This window comes from Hyperolius riggenbachi, chromosome 12, assembly GCF_040937935.1.
Source record: "Hyperolius riggenbachi isolate aHypRig1 chromosome 12, aHypRig1.pri, whole genome shotgun sequence".
In the NCBI taxonomy this organism is placed as follows: Eukaryota; Metazoa; Chordata; class Amphibia; order Anura; family Hyperoliidae; genus Hyperolius; species Hyperolius riggenbachi.
Window position 1 is genome coordinate 179,314,475 of NC_090657.1, and position 26,437 is coordinate 179,340,911.

General features: G+C 47.1%; 1 protein-coding gene across 15 annotated transcripts in view; it reads right to left on the bottom strand.

Annotated features, from left to right (window-relative positions):
* FAM110A (family with sequence similarity 110 member A) overlaps positions 1-26,437 on the bottom strand; it is an 897,957-nt gene that overhangs the window by 398,449 nt on the left and 473,071 nt on the right. Inside the window, exon 1 of one of the 15 annotated variants that reach the window (XM_068262824.1) lies at positions 26,144-26,236. The exons of the other annotated variants lie outside the window; for them this stretch is intronic. The gene's annotated coding sequence lies outside the window, so the exon portion shown is untranslated. Of the gene's footprint in view, positions 1-26,143; positions 26,237-26,437 lie in introns of those variants that run through there. 15 annotated transcript variants of the gene reach the window in all.

Consider the following 26,437-nt stretch of genomic DNA (forward strand, 5'->3'; position numbering starts at 1 on the left):
CCTCTCCAGCACCTCATCTCTTGCCCTTTCCCTAGTACACTCCCCTCTCCAGCATATCATCTCTTGCCTGCTTCCCTAGTACATGCTTCTCTCCAGCATCTCATCTCTTGCCCATTTACCTAGTAAACTCCCCTCTCCAGCACCTCATCTCTTGCTTGTTTCCATAGTATACGCCCCTCTCCAGCACCTTATCTCTTGCCTGTTTCGCTAGTACACACTCATCTCTAGCGATGGCCCGAACTGTTCGCGGGCGAGTCTCTATGGGCCCTGTACTACTTCCGGGTCGCTATGACCTGGAGTAGTATGCCTGCGCTGGCTTGGCGGGGCGTGTCTTTGATCGCGCGCTTGTTGCCGGGCACTCTCTGTGCATGAGCGTGACGGCGCAGGCTTACTACTCCGGGTCATAGCAACCCAGAAGTAGTACAGGGTGAGATGTTCGCCAGCGAACGGTTCGGGAACCGTTCGCCGACATCTCTACTCATCTCTTGCTTGTTTCCCTAGTACAAGCCCCTCTCCAGCACCTCATCTCTTGCTCGTTTCCCTAGTACATGCTCCTCTCCAGCACTTCATCTCTTGCCCATTTCCCTAGCATACGGTCCTCTCCAGCACCTCATCTCCTGCCTGTTTCCCTAGTACACGCCCCTCTCCAGCACCTCATATCTTGCTCGTTTCCCTAGTACATGCTCCTCTCCAGCACTTCATCTCTTGCCCATTTCCCTAGCACACAGTCCTCTCCAGCACCTCATCTCCTGCCTGTTTCCCTAGTACACGCCCCTCTCCAGCACCTCATCTATTGTTTGTTTCCTTAGCACATGCCCTCTCCAGCACCTCATCTCTTGGCTATTTCCCTAGCACACGCTCTTCTCCAGCATCTCATCTCTTGCTTGTTTCCCTAGTACATGCCCTCTCCAGCACCTCATCTCTTGCCCATTTCTCTAGTACATGCCCCTCTCCAGCACCTCATCTCTCGACTGTTTCCCTAGTACACGCCCCTCTCCAGCACCTCATCTCTTGCCCGTTTCCCTAGTACACGCCCCTCTCCAGCACCTCATCTCTTGCCCGTTTCCCTAGTAAACGCCCCTCTCCAACACCTCATCTCTAGCTTGTTTCCCTAGTACACGCCCCTCTCCAACACCTCATCTCTTGCTTGTTTCCCTAGTACACGCCCCTCTCCAGCACCTCATCTCTTGCCTGTTTCCCTAGTACACGCTTCTCTCCAGCATCTCATCTCTTGCCCATTTACCTAGTAAACTCCCCTCTCCAGCACCTCATCTCTTGCTTGTTTCCATAGTACACGCCCCTCTCCAGCACCTTATCTCTTGCCTGTTTCGCTAGTACACACTCCTCTCCAGCACCTCATCTCTTGCCTGTTTCCCTAGTACACACTCCTCCCCAGCCCGTTTCCCTAGTACATGCCTTTCTCCAGCACCTCATCTCTTGCCCGCATCCCTAGTACACTCCCCTCTCCAGCACTTCATCACTTACTTGTTTCCCTAGTACACTCCCCTCTCCAGCACCTCATCTCTAGCCTGTTTCCCTAGTACACGCCCCTCGCCAGCACCTCATCTCTTGCCCGTTTCCCTAGTACATGTCCTCTCCAGCACCTCATCTCTTGCCCATTTCCCTGGTACATGCCCCTCTCCAGCACCTCATCTCTTGCCCGTTTCCCTAGTACATGCCCCTCTCCAGCACCTCATCTATTGCTTGTTTCCTTAGTACATGCCCTCTCCAGCACCTCATCTCTTGCCCATTTCTCTAGTACATGCCCCTCTCCAGAACCTCATCTCTCGACTGTTTCCCTAGTACACGCCCCTCATCTATTGCCCGTTTCCCTAGTACACGCCCCTCTCCAGCACCTCATCTCTTGCCCATTTCCCTAGTAAACGCCCCTCTCTAACACCTCATCTCTAGCTTGTTTCCCTAGTACACGCCCCTCTCCAGCACCTCATCTCTTGCCTGTTTCCCCAGTACACGCTTCTCTCCAGCATCTCATCTCTTGCCCATTGACCTAGTAAACTCCCCTCTCCAGCACCTCATCTCTTGCTTGTTTCCATAGCACACGCCCCTCTCCAGCACCTTATCTCTTGCCTGTTTCGCTAGTACACACTCCTCTCCAGCACCTCATCTCTTGCCTGTTTCCCTAGTACACACTCCTCTCCAGCCCGTTTCCCTAGTACATGCCTCTCTCCAGCACCTCATCTCTTGCCCGCTTCCCTAGTACACTCCCCTCTCCAGCACCTCATCACTTACTTGTTTCCCTAGTACACTCCCCTCTCCAGCACCTCATCTCTAGCCTGTTTCCCTAGTACACGCCCCTCACCAGCACCTCATCTCTTGCCCGTTTCCCTAGTACATGTCCTCTCCAGCACCTCATCTCTTGCCCATTTCCCTAGTACATGCCCCTCTCCAGCACCTCATCTCTTGCCCGTTTCCCTAGTACATGCCCCTCTCCAGCACCTCATCTATTGCTTGTTTCCTTAGTACATGCCCTCTCCAGCACCTCATCTCTTGCCCATTTCTCTAGTACATGCCCCTCTCCAGAACCTCATCTCTCGACTGTTTCCCTAGTACACGCCCCTCTCCAGCACCTTATCTCTTGCCTGTTTCGCTAGTACACACTCCTCTCCAGCACCTCATCTCTTGCCTGTTTCCCTAGTACACACTCCTCTCCAGCCCGTTTCCCTAGTATATGCCTCTCTCCAGCACCTCATCTCTTGCCCGCTTCCCTAGTACACTCCCCTGTCCAGCACCTCATCTCTAGCCCGTTTCCCTAGTACACGCCCCTCGCCAGCACCTCAACTCTTGCCCGTTTCCCTAGTACATGTCCTCTCCAGCACCTCATCTCTTGCCCATTTCCCTAGTACATGCCCCTCTCCAGCACCTCATCTCTTGCCCATTTCCCTAGTACATGCCCCTCTCCAGCACCTCATCTCTTGCCCGTTTCCCTAGTACATGCCCCTCTCCAGCACCTCATCTCTAGCCTGTTTCCCTAGTACACTCCCCTCTCCAGCACCTCATCTCTTGCCAGTTTCGCTAGTAGATGCCCCTCTCCAGCACCTCATCTCTAGCCCGCTTTCCTAGTACACTCCCCTCTCCAGCACCTCATCACTTACTTTTTTCCCTAGTACACTCCTCTCTCCAGCAACTCATCTCCAGCCTGTTTCCCTAGTACATGCCCCTCTCCAGCACCTCATCTCTTGCCCGTTTCCCTAGTATAGGTTCTCTCCAGCACCTCATCTCTTGCCCATTTCCCTAGTACATGCCCCTCTCCAGCACCTCATCACTTGCTTGTTTACATAGTACATGCTCCTCTCCAGCACCTCATCTCTTGCCCGTTTCCCTAGTACTTGCCCCTCTCCAGCACCTCATCTCTAGCCCGTTTCCCTAGTACACTCCCTCTCCAGCACCTCATCTCTTGCCCGTTTCTCTAGTAGATGCCCCTCTCCAGCACCTCATCTCTAGCCCGCTTCCCTAGTACACTCCCCTCTCCAGCACCTCATCACTTACTTGTTTCCCTAGTACACTCCCCTTTCCAGCACCTCATCTCTTGCCCGTTTCCCTAGTAGTACATGTCCTCTCCAGCACCTCATCTCTAGCCCGTTTCCCTAGTACTCTCCCCTTTCCAGCACCTCATCTCTTGCCCGTTTCCCTAGTACATGTCCTCTCCAGCACCTCATCTCTAGCCCGTTTCCCTAGTACTCTCCCCTCTCCAGCACCTCATCTCTTGCCCGTTTCCCTAGTACATGCCCCACTCCGACACCTCATCTCTTGCCCGCTTCCCTAGTACACACCCCTCTCCAGCACCTCATCACTTACTTGTTTCCTTAGTACACTCCCCTCTCCAGCACCTCATCTCTAGCCCGTTTCTCTAGTACACGCCCCTCTCCAGCACCTCATCTCTTGCCCGTTTCCCTAGTACATGTCCTCTCCAGCACCTCATCTCTTGCCCATTTCCCTAGTACACGCCAATCTCCAGCACCTCATCTCTTGCCCGTTTCCCTAGTACATGTCCTCTCCAGCACCTCATCTCTAGCCCGTTTCCCTAGTACACGCCCCTCTCCAGCACCTCATCTCTTGCCCGTTTCCCTAGTACATGTCCTCTCCAGCACCTCATCTCTTGCCCATTTCCCTAGTACACGCCCCTATCCAGCACCTCATCTCTTGCCCGTTTCCCTAGTACATGTCCTCTCCAGCACCTCATCTCTAGCCCGTTTCCCTAGTACTCTCCCCTTTCCAGCACCTCATCTCTTGCTCGTTTCCCTAGTACATGTCCTCTCCAGCACCTCATCTCTAGCCCGTTTCCCTAGTACTCTCCCCTCTCCAGCACCTCATCTCTTGCCCGTTTCCCTAGTACATGCCCCACTCCGACACCTCATCTCTTGCCCGCTTCCCTAGTGCACTCCCCTCTCCAGCACCTCATCACTTACTTGTTTCCTTAGTACACTCCCCTCTCCAGCACCTCATCTCTAGCCCGTTTCCCTAGTACACGCCCCTCTCCAGCACCTCATCTCTTGCCCGTTTCCCTAGTACATGTCCTTTCCAGCACCTCATCTCTTGCCCATTTCCCTAGTACACGCCAATCTCCAGCACCTCATCTCTTGCCCGTTTCCCTAGTACATGTCCTCTCCAGCACCTCATCTCTAGCCCGTTTCCCTAGTACACGCCCCTCTCCAGCACCTCATCTCTTGCCCGTTTCCCTAGTACATGTCCTCTCCAGCACCTCATCTCTAGCCCGTTTCCCTAGTACTCTCCCCTTTCCAGCACCTCATCTCTTGCCCGTTTCCCTAGTACATGTCCTCTCCAGCACCTCATCTCTAGCCCGTTTCCCTAGTACTCTCCCCTTTCCAGCACCTCATCTCTTGCTCGTTTCCCTAGTACATGTCCTCTCCAGCACCTCATCTCTAGCCCGTTTCCCTAGTACTCTCCCCTCTCCAGCACCTCATCTCTTGCCCATTTCCCTAGTACATGCCCCACTCCGACACCTCATCTCTTGCCCGCTTCCCTAGTACACTCCCCTCTCCAGCACCTCATCACTTACTTGTTTCCTTAGTACACTCCCCTCTCCAGCACCTCATCTCTAGCCCGTTTCCCTAGTACACGCCCCTCTCCAGCACCTCATCTCTTGCCCGTTTCCCTAGTACATGTCCTCTCCAGCACCTCATCTCTTGCCCATTTCCCTAGTACACGCCAATCTCCAGCACCTCATCTCTTGCCTGTTTCCCTAGTACACACTACTCTCCAGTAACTCATCTCTAGCCCGTTTCCTTATTACATGCCCCTCACCTCTTGCCTGTTTCCTTAGTATATTCTGCTTTCTAGCACTTTATCGCTTTCCCATTTACCTAGTACACTCCCCACTCCAGCACATCATACAGCCAGCGTTTTCTAGCTGCAACTTATTGCATGTATACCCTACATGTGTTGGTATTTGCCACACAGTGCAGTTACCCAGCAGGAAGAAACCACCACAGGTTGCTAATGTGCAAAGCCTTGCTCAGATGAGCCTCTGTGGGATGGACCCCTCTCCACTGCCCAGCTAGTGGCTGGGAGCAGCTGACAGGTGGTGAATGCGCTGTCTGCAGCAGATCGTGTGAGACAAAAAAGATTATAGTTGAAAACAAAGGCAGAAATGTGTCTGAGTGTCTGAGGTGATGCTGGCAGTGCATCTATCTGACCTGATCTTTTCTAAAGGAACAAAGGGAGTAACTGGTGTCCTGCAGCGGTACAGGGGGCACTTCTACAGTCATCTGAAGATTAAAATGTCAAGACAAACGTAAGTGAACTGAGCACCTGGAATTACTTATTTTTTTATGAAGTCCCAGGTGGGTCCTGGGTACGTGCCTTTAGAATCACCAACCAGTGGACAGAGGAGCCACTCTAAAGTGATCATGTGAAAAAAGGCTCTGAAAAATATATGTAGCTCAACTGTGTGAGCCGGTTTGATGGCACTACCTGTACTTAGAAATACTAACAATTTTTTATCCATTGCTTGTCTATGTAACGATTGGTGTCAGCACGCAGAGAGAATTTGATTATTGGTGATCTGCAGTATCACCAAGAATTCAGATATACCTGATTATTGATGATCTGCAGTATCACCGATAATCAGATATATTGCTAACCTCTGGATACCTAAGGATAAGTGAGTGTTTGGTGTAACAGTAATACTTTGAGTAATGTACCTGCTGAGCAGATGGTATACAATATAGAGACACAGCTCTGGGAGAACAGGAACCTTCCAGCAGCCTGAGGCTCTCCGGGGGGAGGAGTCAGGCTGAAGACGGGAAGGACCTGACACCTAATGGAGTGAATGACACCTAATGGATGTCACTATCTGATCTGGAGACTATCTCTTTTAAGGGAAGAGATAGCTCTTGAGGTCGGGCACGCCGGGTCGGCAACACACTGACAGATAAAGTACAAAGACAGAAGGCTGATTCGGTATCCAAGTCAAGCAGGGTCTGGCAACGGAATATTAGATATACGAGGTACCGAATCAGAAGACAGAGGAGTAGTCAGAAAAGCTATAAGTCATAACATATATCAAACAATGCCTATTCTGGGTGCGAGGTCCTTGGTCTCAGCACCCCGGAACTAGTCTGAAGAATACACAGATGATAATACAGTATTCCCTAGACTGGGTGTGAGGTCCGTAGTCTCAGCACCCTGGAACTAGTCTGAAGTATAACACAGATGATAACACAGTTCCCTAAGCTGGGTGTGAGGTCCTTGGTCTCTACACCCTGGAACTAGTCTTAAGTATAACACAGATGATAACACAGTTCCCTAAGTTGGGTGTGAGGTCCTTGGTCTCTACACCCTGGAACTAGTCTGAAGTATAACACAGATGATAATACAGTTCCCTAAGCTGGGTGTGAGGTCCTTGGTCTCTACACCCTGGAACTAGCTTAAGCATAAACAGAATACAATTCAAATAATCTGGCTAAGTGTGTATTCCCAGGTCCACCTGGTTCAAACAGCTGAGGATCTGACTAGGTCTGAGTGCTTCCACGTAGTGATTGCAACGGCAGACAACTTGCAAGTGACCAGCAGGAACTATATATGGAGTAGTGCTCTCCAGCACCACTCCTAATTGCTCAACCAATAGTATCCTGCTCTGGAGTCAGCTGATCGGCGTGGTCAGCTGACTCTTCCTGCTTAGTATAAGAATTCTGCCTCTCAGCGCGCGCGCGTTTTCCTAAGTCTATGTGCACTAACAGACTAAGCCACACCAGACACAGGCTGCCACGTGCAAACCGCCGCGCTGGACGCGGAACCAGCCGCCTTACTGTTGTTGCATGCGGCGGCTTTTCCGCGTTCTGCCCTGCTACCAAACACACGCTGCCGCGTGCAAACCGCCGCACTGGACGCGGAAGCAGCCGCCTGCTCAGTAGCACATGTGGCGCCTTTTCTGCGATCTCTCACAGTCTATTGTTAAAAATCATGATATTTGTTATGGAGTGTAAACTTTCCAAAAATAAAACTTTTTATTCTCCCTCTGTTTTTATTTTAGCTGCTTCTTTCTATTTCTTCTCTGCAGTACCCGTTCTTTTCTTTCTTTTTCCTTAGAGAAATCCACTTCAGCAGGCACCACCAATTTAAACGTAATCGCTTTACTGTGTCATATGGATTAAAAGGCAGTCATCCAACTGAGGCACGCTACCTGATCTTCCTGTTGATGGGTGCTGCTCTAAACCCAGTGAGATTTCTTTTTCCTTAGTATTTTCTTTTTTTCAAACAATGAAAACATTAACCAAACTAAAACAGAGGGTTGAAGAAACTTTTATCAAAGTTGAGTTTCACGATTTAATGCTGAATTTGAAAAACAAACTCTTTATTCTAATCCGCAAGTTAAAAAAAAACGCCACAAATCATGGGGCTCCCCAGAAAAACTTTGGGGCTAACAATGTTTACACCCCTTCCATTGCCTACCCCTGGTGACCCTCACAGCCTGGGGGCGCATCTTGCAAGGGTCATAAAACAAGTGTGGACATCATAATCTTCACACCCATAACAAGTGTAGCCATAAAACCCTTGATCTGAAGGATGGACTCCTTTATCAGAGGCCCCCTTACAGCTCTAGGACCCTGCAGTAGCAGGTGCTGCTCCCCTGTAGTTATGCCCCTGCCACCAACACCACCACAGGAGCTGATGCATTTCAGACCAACAGGTCCTTAATCAGGTACTTTTAGGTTCCTTTTAGGACATTACTAAAAAAAAATCCATGTGTTTCTGGGTCGCCGTGACTTTATTGGGTTCCCCATATAGTGCTCACACTTTACGCAGCGCTTTAAATAGCAACATGACACATCTTTCAGAATTAAAATAATTACTACTAACCACACACTAGGATTAGTAGGTTTAGTCCTAAAAAAATTTTTTATTAAAAAGTTCTATCAGTAAATCAGGAAAAAGTGTAGGGAAGAGAAAAGGAGAACCAGATTATGAACAATAGAGCTGAAGAGGGCGGGCGACCCCCTTCTTCCCTAACATCTCTGGGGGGTTGTCTGGTGCAAACAGATGGATCCAGGCAGCGCATGGGGTGAGGAATCCGAGTGTGAGACAAAAAGGAGAGAGAGAGAGAGGAAGAACGAATGGTCCATGTCTCAGTGATATCATCACAAAAGCAGGTCTGTGCTTGGCCACTGAATGGCTTTTCACGTCTTCCTCCTTATCAGGTTTAACAGACCCCGCACCGAAGCTGCCTGTTCCTCCACCAAATGATTTCCCCATTCAGAGGAGCACAAAGGCCAGTTGGCTTGTAAAGTGTTGAGATTAATTGCCCAATAACCAGAAATCTTGATTCGGCCTGCGTAGACAGCTTTGCCCTAAGGGTGATGGCAAGGGAGGGGGAGGCGAGGGGGGTCCCATAATGAAGTGTGCAAAAGTTAATTTGATCCTTGACTCGTTGTTTGTTGAAGGGGGCAAACAATGAGCATTCTCCTCATCAGTATAATTGAGAGGGTTACGCCGTGTGCTTGGCTTCTGCAGAACAATTGCATCTTATGGCGAGGTGGCCATGGTATACGATAAACAAAAGAAAGAAAAACACCACTAAAACCCGGCTTCGGTTTCCAATGAACGTGTGTGTATAAAAGCAAAGCGCTCTGTCAGGAGGTTAATATGGCTAATATGGAATGCTCCAAGCTGGTCTATACATCGGCTGGCTGTTCTATTGATAATCTGTTACGCAGATTCCATTAATCTAAAGTGCTATGAACCTACTTAGCCGAGACTCCATTCTCCAGAGCTGTGTTTCTCCATCTCGTTACTATAAAACTCCCCTCATAGCTGCAAATCATAACTAAGCGGTCATAGGCTGACGGTAACAGCTCACAAGGTGCACTTGCTTGCAGCTATGGCACAGGGCTACTGTAAAGGAGTTCTACGTTTTGCATGACAAAAAGACCCCATGTAGCAACTCGAGCCTCCTGCAGTTTTGAAACACAGGTTCCATATGCAATGTTCCTACAGATGAGGTCTGTCATAGGTGATTGTCCTTTTATATATGCATTAAAAAACCTCTTAAAGAATTAGCAAAAAAACACCAAAGCCAAATTGAGAGCCCTTGATAGTGCAGTATGTTTGAGAATGAGATGTGTAACTATAACAAAGGAAAGGTACTCACAAAAAGTTGGGTTATCACTAAGGCAACCACTGTATCTTCAGGTGAGGAGATTAGACCCAACCACAATCGGGTTCAAAAGTCGCTCTCTGTAGACAGGAAGGAAGGACGGGGTAACCAGGGTTTGAACTTCGGCTCTTCCTGTTCAGTAAGCCAGCACCTATTCAGTAGGAGACCTTGAACAAGACTCCCTAACATGGATACTGCCTATAGAGTGCACCCTAGTGGCTGCAGCTCTGGTGCAAAGCGGAGCAAATTGCGGTATAAGTGTTCTGTGCCTAGTCCTATCTAACACCCCTCCACCAAGGGTGAACTAAGTTAGAAAGTAAAGATTCTTTACCAGAGGCGCCAGTATAAAAACTGTTTAAAAAGGTAAGTAGTGGTGGACTTACCTCCCCAGAAGACTAAACAATCAGATATATCAGCAAATTTCACTTTATTTTTGACTCCAAGTATTGCAATGCGTTTCACGGGGTGTGGCCCCCTTTCCCAGGCTATAACAGGAGCACTGTTTGTGTAGCCTTAGCAAGTATAAGTGACTGCAGAGTGATACATCTGATTGTTTAGTCTTCTGGGGAGGTAAGTCCACCACTACTGTAGAGAGCTTTGGAGGGCCAGAGACGAGCCGCATTAGGCCCCCGGGGTGGACTTTGGACATGCCTGCCTTACTGTGTTGACATTACAGTCTTTGTCCGGAAGGATAAAAGTTGGAGAAGACCACATAGGGTCACCAATGTAAGTTACCCCAGTATTTGGATGAGGGGAAGGTCTTGTTCATTTGGGTACCTGAAGAGATGGCAAGGAAAAATATGATTATACTTTATGCTTTAAAGCTGGGAACAAATAAAATATAAGCATTTTGGCAGCAGCGCCAGATGTCCTCCAGCTTTTTCATATTAATGTATATGTAGTGTGTATACAGGGCCTGTTCAAGCCATAATGGGAGCAAAATGAGCTACCCTTACAGCATATTCAGCCCCTAGGGCCCCTGAGCTGGCTGGTTGGCGCCCCTCCCTTCTGGTCCAGCTCTGAAACATGCCTGAAGAAGAAACTTAAAGTTTTGAAAGCTTGCAAAAGAATTTTATACAGTTAGTCATTAAAGGTATCACCTAAACAACTTTTTTTGTTGTCTTCGGATTCTCTCCATGACTAATACCGGACCACACACAACTGGTCCCTCCCAGCTCTCCCCCGCTCAACTTCACTGTGCTCCCTGGGGCCCCTGCACCGTTATTTGTCAGCAAAGCAACTACAGTCCGTGCATTCTTATCTTCATCCTCCCAGGGGCACCTCATCTCAGTGACCTGGGGCATGCTACTGCATAATGATATGCGAGGGGTCATGGAGAAGAAGCAGCCAGCAGGGGTGGAGATGGGGAGCACAGACACAGCAACACACTGGGACGGGTGAGTTGTTATGCTGAAAAAACTTTGCAGGGGCCCTACGGTGCACAAGTTAAGGGGAGACATAATGGGGGGGGCAGGTCACGTAGCAGAACTTAGGGGCCCTAGGGCAGTTGCCCCCTTTGCCTCTATCATAGCGCCAGCCTGTGTTTATATATCAGGCTTTGCTGTTTGCATAGCAAGTTAAGTTGTACCCGCGCAACCGTTATCAGTGCACAGTAAAGATTAGTTAATATACCCCTGTCTGCCCAGAACTCTTTGGTTCCAGCCTGTTGTCATCTGTTGCCAGAAAAGGCATCCCTGATGGACACAGCATGGGGCACCTACTTGCATAATCAATAAACCCTTCCAAAAGGCTGTAATGAAACACAGGTATGGTTTTATCAGGCTTATAATGGCCATTCTTAGGACCCATCATGAAACTTCTGGCATCGACAGTCACCTACTAAGACTTAGAAGCATGAAACTGAACACCTGCTTGAACAGAAGTAGACGTATAATCCTGGATTGCAGTCTGCTTGCTTTTCTTCCTCTGCTGCTGCTCTCTGTAATGGGTTTTGGAAGCCTTTCGTTCAGAACATGCCGTGTGTTGGAAGTGTTGCACACACCACAGGTTGCATGCTGTAGGATCAATGATCCCTGGGCTCTGCACATCTGTCAGCTCAGCTACACAAGTAAGTCTAGAGTGAGCCGTCCAAATAAACCACTGAGGGGAATGGAAGAGTACAGCTTGCAGCACTGAATCCCCAGCTGAAGACGGGCTCCCCGATGCTAAGCATACAAAGCAACCGCAGCCTGATAAATCCAAGTGGCTGGCTGCTCTCCAATCACTGGCTACGTGCATCTCTCTTCTCTTCTCAGAGGCACTAATGCTGTTATTCCTCACGCCGCTAACACTCATTAACTGACCAAGTGGGTTCCGGCCAACAAAATGTATAGTGCCAAACAAAATTTGTTATTGGCTACACCTCCAGCTAGGCAAGTATAGTAAGCAGCAATCAGTGTTGTCATCCCATTCAATAAAACATTGTACTATCATAGTAAAAGCCTAGCAATATGCAATAAACGTTGGTGTTTGTCAGCTGAATCACCCTTTACTGCAATGATACATCAGGATAACATTACTTTGTCAGTTTCATTGGCGTGTCTCTTAAGGTGACCATTAACGTTGCAATTTTTTCATCAGATCCAATCTTTTGACTTTTTTTATGATCGAAAGTAATGGGAAGGTAATAATCAATTGTTCCCATAACAAGTCAATTAGGGCATTTTCTCTCTTCAGATAAGAAAACGTGAGTCCAGGAGCACCCACAATAAGCTCCAGTATAAAGTGTGTGACAAGAGCCTCACCCCAGTACCAAGGGGTCCCATACAGCAGGATCCACAAAGGATCAGCACCCCACAGAGTAGTAATATAAGCTCTGATACTTTCAGAGTCATTTTACTGAGAAACCATGACCAAGAATTGAACTACATCCCAATCTGTAGCTGATACCCCCTTTTACATGAGAAATCTATTCCTTTTCTCAAATAGATCATCAGGGGGATCTGTATGGCTGATATTGTGGTGAAACCCCTCCCACAGGACCATTTTCCTGGCAGTTTCCGGTCTGTGAACCCTGTTGCATTGTGGGAAATAGCTGTTTACAGCTGTTTCCAACTGCCAAAAAAGCAAGCAGCAAGTACGTCCAGTGACATGACCTGCCAACAGTAAAATGTCACCATGTGATAAATGTCAAAATACAAATAAAGAAGAGGAAAGCTTTCACAATGAGCAAACACTGACTAAATCATTTATACATAATTATTGTAAAAATGAAGCACTTTTTTTATTACATAATTTTCACTGGAGTTCCTCTAAAGTGGTCTGAAACTGCTCTAAAAGATGAAGCCTACTATCACAAAAAAAAAAAAAAATGTAACAGAACACAGCACTTTGTTCTGCAGTGGAAAGCTCCTTCAGCTTTTTATCCACATCCACAAGTGACAACATTATTGCAATGAATAGCGGAGATGCCGCCGTATGGGCAAGCGGCATGGCGGCTATCTCCGCGTTCCAGCCAGCGGCTTCTACCGCGCAGCAACATACTGCTGGTTCGCCTGGTCCTTCTAGTGCACACAGATTGAGAACTACGCGCGCGCGCCAGGCGACAGGACCTTTATGCTGGCAGAAGGGGAGTCAGCTGATCATGCCGATCAGCTGACTCCAGCTATGCTCCGGATTGGCTGAGTGACTGGGGTGGCGCTGTGGAGCGCTCTGGGTATATATAGGACTTGCCTGTCAGTTGCAAGTTGTCTGCTGTTGCGAATGCTTACGTGTGAGCACTCAGACCCTAGTCAGATCTTACAGTGTGTTAGAACCAGCCGGAGCTGGGAATTCACACTTAGTCAGATTCCGTTGATAGCCTTTTTAGTATTACTGTTTATGTGTTAGACTATGCTTGGAAAAACAAAGAGAAATTGAGAGCCCGATATGGAGTAGTATTGTTAAGTTGGTTGTGGTTAAAAGCAAAATATTTAGATATACTCACAAACATGGGTTACCCATAGGCAACCACTTCAAGTGCAGGTGGGGAGTATTAGAACCTGACCCCACTCAGGTTAAGATGTCACTCTCTGTAGATAGGAAACAGGGTGGCACCCCTCCACCGAGGGTGGACTCAAGATTTCAGCAAGGCTTGGTGTACAGAGGCGCCAGAGTAGAATAAAAACGTTTAAAAAACGTCTAAAAGAGGGGGATGTTCAGGTGGACTTACCTCCCTCAAACATATAAAACTCAATTGAGTCACAATATATCAATACAAAAATGTTTATTGAGCTCCACTTAGTGCAATGCGTTTCGCAGGTGTGGTCCTGCTTCATCAGGCAAACAGGAGTATAACTCAATGGGTCTAGATGCAGAAGTCATCCCAGAGTCATTCCCAGAGGTGCTCACTTCTGCATCTAGACCCATTGAGTTATACTCCTGTTTGCCTGATGAAGCAGGACCACACCTGCGAAACGCGTTGCACTAAGTGGAGCTCAATAAACATTTTTGTATTGATATATTGTGACTCAATTGAGTTTTATATTTTTGAGGGAGGTAAGTCCACCTGAACATCCCCTCTTTTAGACCGTTTTTAAACGTTTTTATTCTACTCTGGCGCCTCTGTACACCAAGCCTTGCTGATATGTGTTAGACTAGTTCCCAGGTGTTGAAACCAAGGACTTCACACCTAAGACTAGGAGATTGCTACGTTGCTACTGTTTATGTGTTAGACTAGTTCTCAGGTGTTGAAACCAAGGACTTCACACCTAGATTAGGATTGTATCTTTATTGTTACCTGTTATGATCTCTTGCTTTCCTGACCTCTCTCCTGCTTGCTGATTCGGTACCTCCGCCTATCTGATACCTGTTGCCGACATTGCCTGTACCCGGATACCGAATCAGTCTTCCGTCTCTGTACTTTATCTGTCCATGTGTTGCCGACTTTGCTTGTCTGACCTTTCTGGCTGTCACTCAACCCTTGGGTGATCAGCCTTACTGTGCTATCCGATACACTTGCTCTTCAGGTGTTCTGCAGCTGCAAGCACAGGCTTATGGTCACCTGTTCCTCAGGAGATCATCTTGCAGCTCAGTCAGTGGTTCCTACCTCTTAGGAGTCCACTGGCTGCAGTACAGTCTGGTTCCATGCTCCTCAGGGAATCCTTGGCTGCAGTACAGTCTGATTCCCTGCTCCTCAGGGAGTCCCTGGCTGCGGTCCGATCATATATCTCATTACACCAGTTATCACTCTTGCAGTCCAGTCAGTGGTCCCTGCTCCTCAGGTGTCCACTGGCTGCAGTACCATCTGATTTCCTGCTCCTCAGGGAATCCCCGGCTGCAGTTCTATCATAATCACTTATTCCACCAGTTCTCTCTCCTGCAGCTCAGCCAGTGGTTCCTGCTCCTCAGGTGTCCACAGGCTGCAGTACTATCCGAATTCCCTGCTCCTCAGGGAATTCTCGGCTGCAGTACAGTCTGTATTACCTTCACCTCAAGAGATCATCTTGCAGCACAGTCAGTGGGAACCTGCCCCCCAGGGGACCACTGGCTGCAGTGCAGTATGATTCCCTGCTCCTCAGGGAATCCTTGGCTGCAGTAGTGTCTGTATCTCCCGCTTCTCGGGAGATAACTTCTCTAATACTGTTGCACCAAACACAATCTCACATTGGGTGTCCTGTGTCTAGCTACACTAGTATTATTGGTGATTCTGCAGATCACCACATAATCAGGTATAGCATCTGTATTATTGGTGATACTGCAGATCACCAATAATCAGAAAAAATCTGTGTTGCTGACACCAATCGTTACAATTATCTTTACATTTTTCTGTTGCTACAATTAGTTACAGCCAGCCACTTGCTGAAACACAACTGGGGTAAAGAGGCGCCCTGGTTGAAATAAAAGCGTCTAAAAACAGCTTAAAAAAAAAGATAATATGAGGTGGCTTACCTCAATAACGAAATCTTTGTCTGTAACAAAAGATTTTTATTTACCACGGGCAACGCGTTTCGCAGGTCTGAGCCCACTTCATCAGGCCAATAAAAGTGCCAAATGACTGGGTAGATACAGCATAGGGAGCTTTTTTTTCTCTGCAAGGTGCCGAGACACCCCCACTACTTGCTGAAACAGAACTGTACTGAGCTGACAAGCAGAAACAGAGGAGGAATTTTCAGTAGATAGCTGCTGTATTTATATATTAAAATCTATGAATAAAATGCAATAGTAGCTTTCAGAGCAGATCAACTGTACTTTGGGACCTTGTAATTTGTAAACAGGCAATAGTACTTGTGCACAAAAGCAAATATGGTAACTAAATGGGTAATAAAAAGTAGGAAAACACATTTTTATTGATTGTTATGTCAGAATTTTATTCCACTTTAAAATGACAGCCCGCTGTTTCGGCCTGACTGGCCTCATCCAAGTTGCCAAATAAGTCAAATGCATCAAACAGGTAAAGAACCCTTTAAATACCCAAAACCACGCCTATCTGGGCGAGTGGCTGTCAGGTATGCACCTATGGAAAGGAGGATGCCCGGACCTGATGGATACCTTTGTACCAATATGTGCACAATAATTCAAAATACAACTCACCAATCAGACCCCACAAATGCCTAAAGATGAAAACTCTCTGCTGCAAGGGACAGGAAGCTGGAACGCCGGAAAAACTCTAATATAGCGGCGAAAGAGGGTCCCCCCAGCCGCCTGAGCCCAGCGTAGCCGGAACAAAAAGTTCCGGCCAGCGCTAAGGGCTGGATCGGAGGCGGCTGACGTCAGGACGTCGGCTGACGTCCATGACGTCACTCCGCTCGTCGACATGGCGACGAGGTAAGCGAAACACGGAAGGCCGCTCATTGCGGCCTCCCGTGTTACTTCTGGCCGCCGGAGGCGATCAGAAGAACGCATCCGGAGCGCCCTCTAGTGGGCTTTCATGCAGCCATGAAATAGTTTTTTTTTTATTTAAAAAAAACCCTCCCGCAGCCGCCCTGGCGATCTTATCAGAACGCCAGGGTGGTTAATGGTCACTGTACAGGACTTTTGCTTCCCGCTGAAGCTAAAATAGGAAGCATGCAAAGGACATGATCACCACCAGCCAATAAGAAACTTAGAAATTAATGACATTATTTTCTAGGCATTTCGCAGTAGGATAAATTATAAGGGAGAAATGAATCATCTCTAGAGCAAAATGAAGATGCCCATACATCTAGCGATGATGGACAGATCGACCATGAGGCAGATCTCTCTCTGATCGAATCTGATTAAAGAGCGATCTGTTGCCTTCCCATATGCCACAGACCGATTTCTGACAGATTTCATGATAAAGGCTCTCGTGGTAACGGTGGAGGAGGCCGGGAATTGCGCCAGCTAACAGGTGAGAATTTAAAGAGCTTGTTTGTCGCAATATTACACACTGTGTGACCAAGGCTTTCAAGCGTGTCCGATTGATGCTTTTGACCCAAAATCCATTGAAACATTGACTTGGCAGCCATGTTGTGGCACTGGTTTTAGGCTCAAACATTATCGAATCAGATGGTTGATTGGGCTGCAAAATCGGCAGTTGTATGGCCACCAGCAAGTAGAAAATATATATATATATATATATATGCATTTTAAGCTCTAAGGTTTGCTTTGAGGTGCATTAAAGAGGTAAACTGAAGGTGCTTGAAACCGTAACCAAGGATTAAACTTCATCCCAATCAGTAGCTGATGCCACCTTTCCCATAATAAATCTTTACCTTTTCTCAAATAGATCACTGGAAAGGGGTAAGGGTGGGGGGTAGATGGGGGTCTGTATGGCTGATATTGTGGGGAAACCCCTCCGAAAATGTGATGTCATGACCATGGTCCTAACAGTTCCCTGTTTGCGAACCTTGTTGCATTGTAGGAAATAACAAGTACCAAGCAACCTATATCTCCCTCTGTGCATATAGCTATAAAAAAAAAAAAACCTTTTAGCCAATCACAACATTAGTGGGTGTGGTTATAGACAATGGCAGTTGGTGCTGTCTGCTTTTTTTCATGTCTGCTAGTAGTAAAGATGATGATGTGCAGGCTGATTGAATATCTATTATTTTTTGATCTCCTCTATTTTTTAACTTCTCCCTTAGCAATGTATTGATTTTTCCCCCTTTTTGCTAAAGTTCCTCTTTAACTGCTATTCTATTTGATGCTGGTAAAAAGGAGGCAGAAAGCTACCAAAAATATCTTATTGGGGGGAAAAAGAGAGGATGTGCAGCGAGGCAGAGCGGGGCAGGGTGGAAAGTAAAATGTGAAATGAAAAGGCAGAGCCGTGTGAAGCCGGGAGATCATTACACGGTACACAGCTGCCGGTACTCCAGAGATAAATACTGCAGGATCCCCTGACACCAGCCTCACCAATCCTTTTGATCCTGGTTTGAGATAGGGGCTGCCGAGCCAACCCATTGCTTTAATGATCAAATAACCTGAATAAAATGTGACTGAATGAGGCACGGAAAGACCGGCTGAAAGGAAGAACTTTTATGTCCTTCGGAGGCAGAATGGAAAAAAAGGTGAAAGGAATTAGGCTGAGCTGAAATGAGGATCCTGAGCTGTGCTTTGTGGAACGCGCCCCAGAATTCCCTGCCTGTCACCCCGATTATCTCAGGCCTGGTACATGCCTCTGCCGCATGCTGCTGTTACACATTCTCATCCGCAGGGCCGGTTCAAGGTCCGATGGGGCACAGGGGCAAAGGTCACCTGGGGACTAACCAGCAAATTCAGCTCCCAGGGACCCCAAACTAGCTGCCGCCAACCGATCTCCACTCTTATTATTATTATTTCGTATTTTTATAGACCCGAAAGTATTTATACAGCACTGTATAGAATATATATTGTCTTGTCACTTAACTGTCCCTCGGAGGGGCTTACAATACCTACCTTAGTCATATGTCTATATATGTATCGTGTATATAGTGTATGTATCATAGTCTAGGGCAGGGGTCTGCAACCTTTAAGAATGAAAGAGCCACTTGGACCCGTTTCCGAAAAGAGAAAAAAAACTGGGAGCCGCAAAACCATTATAAAACAGATATGTCCCCAATATGCACAAATCGTTAGCAGATATGTCCCCAATATGCACAAATCGTTAGCAGATATGACCCCAATATGCACAAATCGTTAGCAGATATGTCCCCAATATGCACAAATCGTTAGCAGATATGTCCCCAATATGCACAAATCGTTAGCAGATATGACCCCAATATGCACAAATCGTTAGCAGATATGTCCCCAATATGCACAAATCGTTAGCAGATATGTCCCCAATATGCACAAATCGTTAGCAGATATGTCCCCAATATGCACAAATCGTTAGCAGATATGACCCCAATATGCATAAATCGTTAGCAGATATGACCCCAATATGCACAAATCGTTAGCAGATATGACCCCAATATGCATAAATCGTTAGCAGATATGACCCCAATATGCACAAATCGTTAGCAGATATGTCCCCAATATGCAGATATAACCCCAATAAGCACAAATCGTTAGCAGATATGTCCCCAATATGCACAAATCGTTAGCAGATATGTCCCCAATATGCACAAATCGTTAGTAGATATGACCCCAATATGCAGATATGACCCCCAATATGCACAAATCGTTAGCAGATATGTCCCCAATATGCACAAATCGTTAGCAGATATGACCCCAATATGCAGATATGACCCCCAATATGCACAAATCGTTAGCAGATATGTCCCCAATATGCAGAAATGACCCCCAATATGCACAAATCATTAGCAAATATGACCCCAATATGCAGAAATCCTTCAGCAGAAATGACCCCAATATGCAGAAATCCTTCAGCAGAAATGACCCCAATATGCACAAATCCTTCAGCAGATCTGAAAAGAAAACCCCATTTACTCACCTAGTAAGAAGACCTCCTGTCACGATCTCCTCCTGTCCCGACCTCCGGTCCCGACCTCCTTGTGGCGCGCAACTCCGTCGGCTCCTCTTCCTTCCCGACGTCACGTCCTGCCTGCACTACACTGCAGGGCTACGGGAAAATGGCCGCCCGAAGCCCTGCACTGGTCCGGCGGCCTCTCTGATAGTCACACGCGCAAACGTCACACGCGCGCCGCAACCACTGACACCCACTACCGGTGTAGTGTCAGAATGGGCAGCCCTGCAGCACCGGAGCCGGGACTGAGCCGCGGCAAAGGGGAAAAAGAGCCGCTTGCGGCTCCCGAGCCGCGGGTTGCTGACCCCTGGTCTAGGGCCAATTTTTAGGGGGAGGCCAATTAGCTTATCTGTATGTTTTTGGGATGTGAGAGGAAATGGAGTGCTGGAGGAAACCCACAGAGACACGGGGAAAACATACAACTTCCTTGCACCGGGGACCCAGCACTGCAAGAAAAGAGCCACTGTGCTGCCCTAATTAACCCCTACGTGCTCCCTGGGCCCCCTGCACAATACCAGCATGGTATCTTACCTGTCCAGAAGACAGGAGCATGCTGCTCAGGGCCTGGCAGTGGTCGGGCAACTGTCATTCACACCTTGCGGTCTGTTACAGTAAGTGGGCCGCAGTTCTGTGCAGTCTGGGATAATCCCAGCATATAGCCTATGGGACTAATGCATCTGCCCTGGGCTCCGGCTGGACCATTGGAGCTGACACTACACTCTCCTGCTGACAGTGGGAACTGAGCCTCAAGGTGCCCACACACCATACAATTAAAAGATCCAATCTTTCACCAATTCGAAAAATTTGATTGGTTGTCCTGAAAAATCGAGAGCTTTTCTTTATTTTCAATCAATAAATCCGATCGAATTTCACATTTATTTTTTTTTTCAATTTTTGGAAATTGGACATGTTGAAAATTTCAGACCAACTTTATCAAGAATTGTATGGTGTGTGATGGATTATCAATTACTTGATGTACAGTTCCAATCCATTTTTTTCTGAGCTTTCAATTATTTTATTCATGATTGGGCCAAAATTGAACATAGGTGTGTGGTACATTGGTCAGATTTTTGAATTGTTACAATCAGACAGAAAAATTAATGGCTATTCTTGAATTGAACAGATATTTTAAAAAAAATTGTATGGTGTGCGGCCACCTTAAGGACAGTCCTGTCCTATCAGTTTTTGACAGTTGGCTCCCGTTTTGTATGAGTTTCTATGGCTTGGTTCACTCATAAATCTGTACGTTTCCGGTCCAGTCAAGTCCAGTCCTGTCAGTTTTGTCTCAGTTTTTGTGTTCACACATAAAAGGTGTACAGTTCAAAAAAAACTAAAAGAAAACTGATAGGATAGGACAGCACTGGAAATGTACAGATTTATGTGTGAACCAAGTCAAAGAAACTAATACAAAACTGAAGCCAACTGTCACATATTTGAATTGCATGTGTTTTAGAAATTGCATGCAAAAACGCACAAACATTTTTTGATGTTTTTTTTTAGATGCATTTTAAAAATGCTTAAAGGGGCACTATGGCGAAAAATTGTAAAATTTAAAATATGTGCAAACATACACAAATAAGAAGTACGTTTTTTCCAGAGTAAAATGAGCCATAAATGTTCCGCTATAATGCTGTCACTTACAGTAAGTAGTAGAAATCGGACAAAAGCGACAGGTTTTGGACTAGTCCATCTCCTCATAGGGGATTCTCAGCAAGGCTTTTATTCTTTATAAAGATATTCCCTAAAAAGGATTTAAACAATGATGCTGGCCAGCTTCCCTGCTCTCTGCACAGTTTTTTGGCAGTTGGACAGAGTAACTTGTAAATGCTTTTGAAAATAAATAAATCCCGAGTATCCCCCCATGAAGGGATGGACTAGCCCAAGACCTGTCGCTTCTGTCAGATTTCTACTATCTACTGTAAGTGACAGCAACATGGGAGGAAAGCCATTTATGGCTCATTTTACTCTGGAAAAAACATACTTCTTATTTGTTTATGTTTGCACATATTTTACATTTTACAATTTTTTTGCGATAGTGCCCCTTTAACAAGTTCATTCTTTCTGCTTGCATTTCCCTTTTTCTTTTTTTTTTTTATCAAATAAAGTAAAAACTAATTTGAAAATGATTTTTTACTTGATAACTATAATTATTGATTAAAAAATGCAAATGCAGCAAAAACACATAAAACTGCACATGAAACATGTGAATGCAGCTAAAAAGACAAAAGATGCCCATGGCAGAAAACTGATGGTTTTTCTGCATGGACTAGTGTGACCCTAGTCTTATGCTTCATACACACTTGAGATAAAAGTCTTTGGAAAAGGCAAGATCACAGACCTATTTTACCCCCTACCATGTAGTATGAGAGCCATACTCTACACAGTCTATTCTATGGAGCTGCACTCCCCATCAGACAGAAATATTTGCAAGATGCTGCACACACAGATGCTGTACACATTCAAAAGATCTGTTCCTGCAAAAGATCCATTCCTGCAAAATGCATTCATAGTCTATGAGATCTGCAGATCATCATACACACCTTGTTTAACAGACAATCATCTGCAGATCCACCAGGATGGATTTTCAGATCTGCAGATGATTGTCAGATATGCAGTCTGTAAAACAAGGTGTGTATGAGGATCTGCAGATCTCATAGACTATGAATGCATTTTGCAGGAACAGATCTTTTGGCAGGAACAGATCTTTTGCAGATAATGATCTTTTGAGTGTGTACAGCATCTGTGTGTGCAGCATCTTGCAAAGGTTTTATTTGATGGGGAGTTCAGCTCCATAGAATAGACTGTAGGTATGGCTCTCATACTACACGGAAGGGGGTAAAATTGGTCTGTGATCTTTCATTTTCCAAATACTTTTATCTCAAGTGTGTATGAAGCATTAGGCTGTGTTCCCACTTGTAGTCGGATTACATGTGGCCAGTGGCAGCGGACAGTGTAGTGTCTACTTCGATGGTCCGCTGTGGTCGGGCTGGAGCCCGGGGCAGATGTGTTACCCTCATAAGGATTGCATCCGCCAGCTCAAGACTGTCGGTGATTGCACAGAACTGCGGCACACTCACTGCAACAGATCCAGTGGATCTGTTGCAGCGTGACAAGTGTGAACAGCTCTTACATATGAAATGGTATCCATTCACTGTCAGTTTTGCAATGAGCGGAGAACGAACAAAAAAAAGTCCATTCTCAGCTCTAGTGGGAACACAGCCTCATTGCCAGATGAGTTCAGGGAGGGATGATCTGCTGCTGTCTTTTATGTCTTACAAACATATGCGTTCTATCTATCAGTGTGACTATACACGGCTCTCTCTCCCCTTTCCACAGCAAGGGCATGTTGACTGATGCTGATTATAGTCCTGCTGGACAGTGGAAAGCCCTGAGGGTGGTCAAATTACACCTGTACATCCAAACGCCCACTCCAGCCCGCAGGCAGCATTGTGCAGTGAAGCAGAGCATGACTGGCTCACAGTGTAGCAGTAATAACAACATAAAAATATGGAGACTGATGTGGGTAGTTATACTGGTATAGTTACTGTTTTTTTAATGAATACATTACCGAATAAAAGCTATACTCAAAAGCAGATTCATCTACTGGAGACGCAGGGGCATTGCTAGCCCCAAAGACCAGTGGCCCTGGATCTAATCTGGGGTGCCCCGGATGTCCCCAAGGCAGAGTCAGGTAACAGTGAGGACACACACAATGAATCATGATCCCCATGGAGGCTCCAGGCACCACAGCTTCCACCAGGTCACAAAAACACCCAGCATGCCTCATAGAGGCACCACAACACCAAGCATGGCACCACACAGCACCTGCATGCCCTATAGAGACACCACAGCACCCAGCATGGAACCCTAGCACCCAATATGGCACCACAGCACTCAGCATGCCCCACAGAGGTACCATAGCACCCAGCATGGCACCACAGCACCCATAATGCCCCATAGAGAAACCATAGCACCCAGCATGCCCCATAGAGGCACAACAGCACCCAGCATGCCCCATACAGGAGCCAAAGCACCCAGCATGTCCCCATAGAGGCACCCCATTGATGCACCACAGCTCCCAGCATGCCCCCATTGAGGCTCCACAGCTTCCAGGATATCGCCATAGAGGCACCACAGCTCACAGCATAACCCCATAGAGCTGTGAAGCCTCTATGCATGGATCTGTGGTTCTTCTGTGGGGACATGCTGGGAGTTGTGACAACCTGGCAGCAGGCCAGCCTGCCAGACCAGCCAGTACAGAAGCCAGGTAACTCTGCCTAGTTATGTTTAAGTGACCGTGCCTATTTATGGGATGTGCTGCAATTTTGTGGGGTGTTTTGTATTAACGGAGAAGGGAAGGGGACTTTATCCAACATTTTGCTGGGCAGGCCTACTTAGACTGCTGTTAAGTTCATGTAAATTTGGCTCCACTCATGACCACACCCACATTCTGGTGCATGGCCACACCCATTTTTTTGGCTAGAGTGCCTAAAAGTGTCCCGGATCTCTTAGAATCCTAGGAACGCCCCAGCGGAGAAATATATGTGTCCTGCCAAAGCCTGTGTAATTGTCTTGCCTCTGCTGTGGTTCACATAGCCCAGGCAATATATAACACAGCCAAAGTCATCAGCTCTGTGACTTTACCCTTCTCCACTCTTCAGGTTAGCAGAATAGTCTGGGTACTTCCCCTCCCTCAGCCTGCTTATTGGACGGTGAGGAGTAGCAGTACACCAATCAGTCATGCCTCTCCTCTCCACCCTTGTAAATTAAAGGGAACTTAAGGGGAAAGAAAAAAATTAGTTTTGGGGCTTCTACCGGCCTCCTGCAGCTACCCTGTGCCCGCGCCGGGACAAAACCACCCTCAGGTCTCCCACAGCGACTCAGTTTCGTTCTTGGTGACTGAGCCAGTCGATGGCCATTGCACCTGTGCGGCCAGGGCCGATCATGCTCCCATCGCTGTGCACTACATAGTGCACATGTGCAGAGCACTACTTGCCGCGGGCGTGCAATAAAGGACGCACATTGCCAGGCAGCGCCTGCGCAGTAAGCGGCAACCCTCCCGACCAGGAAATAAGTTTGGGGGGTCAGTAGCCCCTAACGGAGGGGGACAGAGGAGAACAAGAGGAGCGGTGGGCATTAGGAGAGCCCACAACACATGTCTGCTCCCTTGTTTTTAATTTTATTTTGCACCAAAGTATTCTTTAAGGTTTGGTTCACACATTTGTGTCCTGTCCTATCAGTTTTTGACAGCTGCCATCGTTTTGTATGGATGTGTTCACACATAAATCTGTACATTTCCGTGTGACAGCACACTAATACACGAGGCAATGGAGGGCACTACTATTACACAGGGTACTACTATTAAAGTGGGCAAAAGGAGCACTGTTATTAAATAGGGTAATAGAGGACACTACTATTACAAGGGCAATAGAAAGCAGCTGTATTATAACAAGGGGGCAACAGAGGATACTACTATAACAAGAGGCAACATGGGGGCACTATGGTATCATGGGGCATAGGAGGACTCTACTATATCAGGAGGCAACAGAGGGCACTAATGTAACAAGAGGCAAGGGTGGGGGGCACTACTATATCAGGGGAAACAGAGTGTACTACTATAACAAGAGGCCACAGGGGGGCACTATTATATCACGTGGCAAAGGAGAGGGGCAACGGAGGGCACTACTGTAACAGGAGGTAACAGGGGCACTACTATATGAGGGGGTAATGAAGGGCACTAATATAACTAGAGGAAACAGGGGACACTACAATAACAGGGGGCAACAGAGGGCACTACTATATCAGGGGGCAACAGAGGGCACTACTATATCAGGGGCAACAGAGGGCACTACTATATCAGGGAATTGTGATAGTCCAGCTCTCCAATTTCAATGCCCGGTGGTCAGGGAACAAAACCTGTTCCCATTTCTATGACTGTGGCTTATGGAGATCAGATCAAAAGATTTTTTTTCCTGATAAGCCATTCTTGCTTCAGTCCACAAGGTGACGATGGTCGGCTGGAGATGGTCGGAGGTGCAGGGTGACAGGTGCAGTGCTCGCAGGGCCCGTGCACTCCTGGCCTTCTCCCTGCTTCATTTCATGCTTGTAAGGGGAATAAAGCCATTTCTGTAATGAAGCCATTTGTCACTGGAGCCCGGGAGGAAGGGTGTGAAGCGCAGGCAATCAATGCGCTGTGACCCTACACCGATATGAAAAAAATATCTGCGCCTTAACTCAAAGATAAACACACTTACAGAACACAACTCGGTCTGACAATTAGATTTGTGACGACGGATTGCTCTGCTGATCAAACTTGACCCAGGAAAAGAAGGAAAGTGAAGGGGGGGGGGGGTCTGTAATTCCCATTTCCTGGGACTTCTGAAGATAGAAAAATGGTGTACGTTTATACTTTACAAAGCAGGGGGGCAAATGTGCCGCCCATAACTAATGAGATCTGTCATCTATTTTTTGCAGCTGTATATGGGAATGAAATAAACTTACAGTGCTTTAAAACAGACTGCCGAGACTGTAGAGCTGCACTGTAAGTTGACGGATAGTGAATTATATAAACATACTGAGGACTGAGGTTGGAGTTGCCCAGTGTGACAAAAATCTATTCCAGATTATCTACAACTCTACATAGATGAAAAGAAGCAATTGCTTACCTCTCTAAATGATAAGACACCAGTTCAACAGAAAAAATATTTCTTCAGCACAAAATTAAGACAGACAACGCGCTTCACAGGTCCTCGCCCGCTTCCTCGAGGCAGTTCAACAAAACAGTGCCTTAGTGTAAGGGATGACGGAGCCATGTAAGGGATGGCGGGGGCAATGGGGCAGACGGCGGAGTCCGTAAGTCCGACGGACTCCGCCGCACGCTTGCTGCCCAGAGGGTTCCCCGCCCTCTCGCCGGCTCAGTGTTTCCGGGTAACGCGCGCACGCCCGAGGAGACAGGAACT